Source organism: Oncorhynchus keta, unplaced genomic scaffold (assembly GCF_023373465.1).
Source record: "Oncorhynchus keta strain PuntledgeMale-10-30-2019 unplaced genomic scaffold, Oket_V2 Un_contig_5413_pilon_pilon, whole genome shotgun sequence".
NCBI lineage: Eukaryota > Metazoa > Chordata > Actinopteri > Salmoniformes > Salmonidae > Oncorhynchus > Oncorhynchus keta.
The window spans coordinates 72,501-75,678 of record NW_026288274.1 but is presented as its reverse complement, the minus strand read 5'-3'; positions in this window follow the sequence as shown (position 1 = coordinate 75,678).

The window sequence follows — 3,178 nt, the reverse complement described above, 5'->3', positions numbered from 1 at the left end:
TTTATTTACATTATTTACAAGGAGGGGAGATATTTACATATTATTATTTTTATTATTTATTATTTTATTTACATATTATTACATTATTATTTATTATTACATTACATATTAAAATTTTATTATTTATTTTTATTACATATTATTATTATATTATTTTTTACCATACAGATTACTTATATTTATTTATTTTTATTTTACTTATTATTATTTTTATTTATTATTTATTATTTATTACCATTATTATATTTATTTATTTAAATTATTATTTACATATATTTATTTACATTATTAATTATTACATTAAGGAGATCAGGATTATTTACATTTATTACTATTAGATTAAAGGGATATACATTATTTACAGGGGACTAGATTATTACGGAGGCATTTTTGCTTAGATTTATTTACATTATTATTAGGGAGGGAAGAGGGATTTAGGGATTATTATTTTCCATTTATTTATTATTTACATTTATTATTTATTATTATATTACATTATTATTATTTTTACTATTACTATATTTTATTATTACTTATTTATTTATTATTTATTTATTATTATTATTATATATTTATTATTACTATTACTTATATTATTACATTATACATAGGGATTACCATTATTTTTATTATTTTATTATACCATTACCAGGGATTTTTATTATTATTTATTATTATTTACTTATATTATTATTATTATTTACATATTATTTAGAGAGGAGAGGGATTATTTATTATTTATTTACAGTTTATTTATTTTATTATTATATTTATTATTTACTTATTGGAGAGATTTATTACTTTATTTTACTGGAGAGGGGGGAGATTTATTTCACATTTATTTATTATTATTGATTATATTTATTTTACTACTATTACTTTATTTATTTATTATTTATTTATATTTATTTATTACATTTATTTATTATTATTATTATTTATTACATTTATTATTACATTATTTATTATTATTTATTTACGATTATTACATTTATTATATTTAGGGATTTATTATTATTTATTGATTATTTATTATATTTATTATATTTATTGGCCAGATTTATTATTTATTATTGAGATTTATTATATTTATTATTTATTTACATTTATTTTATTATTTAGGATATTATTATTTATTATTATTATTTAGGGAAGAGATTAGGACACTAGGGAGATGACAGAGGAGATTTATTACATTTAGGAGATGGAGGGAGAGAAGATAGATTTATTATACATTGCCATTTAGAGACTTTATTTTTATTACTTATTAGGGACATTTTTTACATTGCTTAGGATTTTTTAGAGGATTATTTAAGAGATTATTTTTAGAGAGATTATTTTTTAGGGACCATATTTATTAGATTATTACATTATTACATATTTTTGTTATTAATTTACTTAGGGGAGAGATATTAGAGTGCTTAGATTTTAGAGACATTATTAGATTATTTAGAGAGATTATTATATTTATTATTTTATTATTTTATTAGAGGATTTAGAGATTTATATTTTATTTTATATTTATTATTTAGAGAGGTTTATATTTTATATTTATTATTATTTATATTTATTATTATTTATTTATTATTTTTATTGGAGGGATTATATTTATTTATATTTATTTATTAGACGATTATTTTAGGGGATTATTTATTATTAGATTTATTTTTTATTTTATTTTTTACAAGATTTATTATTATTTATATTTATTATTATTTTATTATGGAGGGAGAGGATTTATTTATTATTATATTTTTTTATTATTTATTGATTTATTATTAAAGAGATAGGGAAAGAAAGAGAGAGGGAAAGGAGGAAGAGAGAGGAAAGATGCGTCAGAGGAGGGAATCCCTGAAAGAGAGAGGATATTTATTGGGGATTTTATTTAGGTTTTTATTTTTATTTTTACATTTATTTTAGATTTATTTATTTAGTCAGAGATTTTTGCCACATTATTTACTATTTTTATTTACTTACGACCAGAGGGAAATATTTTTGGAAAGAAATTTATTTTTATTTATTTTTACGAGAGAGGATATTTTTTGCCGTCAGAGAGATTTACATTATTTATTAGGAAAGAAAGATTAGGGAAAGAAAAATATTATTATTTAGATATTTTATTTTTATTTATATATTTATTTTTATAGGGATATATTTTTGAAAGAAAGAGAGAGGGAGGGATGGAGAAAATATGGTTTCGGCTGAGGTCTGAAGAGGTCTGATGTGTAAACGTGAGAGGGAACATTTGTATCCACACACTTTATTAATTCTTATTAGCCCATGTATCTTTTCCAGAACCCAATGTTATTCTGTTATTGTTGGCTCGGCAGGAGACGGCCTGCACTCTAGGGTGGATCAGGACTGGAAGGAGAGAGAGAGGGAGGGAATGGAAGGAGAGAGAGAGGGAGGGAATGGAAGGAGAGAGAGAGGGAGGGAATGGAAGGAGAGAGAGAAGGAAAGAGAGAGACGCAGACACAGACAAGAAAGAGAGAGTGAGAGAGAAAGAGACAGACAGACAGAGGTATGGTAGTGTGGGGAGAGATTAAGGGAAAGCTAGAGGGAGAGACCATTAGTGCTTGAGTCAAAGAGAAAGGGATGAAGAGAGAAAGAGTGAGAAAAGGACATTTTCCAAGAGAAATGTCTGAGTGGTTCACCAGCAAATAACTTATGACCTGAATCAAATTAAATGACAAGAGAGAGAGAGAGAGAGAGAGAGCAAGAGAGAAAGAGAGAAAGAGAGAGAGAAAGAGAGAGAGAAAGAGAGAAAAAGAGCAATAGTCTTCACTGGGTCTAGCAATACAGAGCCACAACACTGTCTCACAGCAACAGTACCCCAGCAACAGTACCCCAGCAACAGTACCCCAGCAACAGTATCACAGCAACAGTACCCCAGCAACAGTACCACAGCAACCTGCAGTATCATCTGTCTCAGACACAGCAGCATAGAATACAATCACAATCATCTCTACGGCAACCAGGCCCGGTCCTGGCCGTTGTGCCACCCTCCTCCTATCCCCGCAAAACTACCAGGCCCTGTCCTGGGCGTTGTGCCACCCTCCTCCTATCCCCGTAGAACTACAATAGTGTAGCCTAGAGTGTCTACCCACAATGCAAAGTTCTGAATGCCTATCCATGCCGTACCGTTGCATTGGTTATATCAGCCTAGTCATGATTCGTG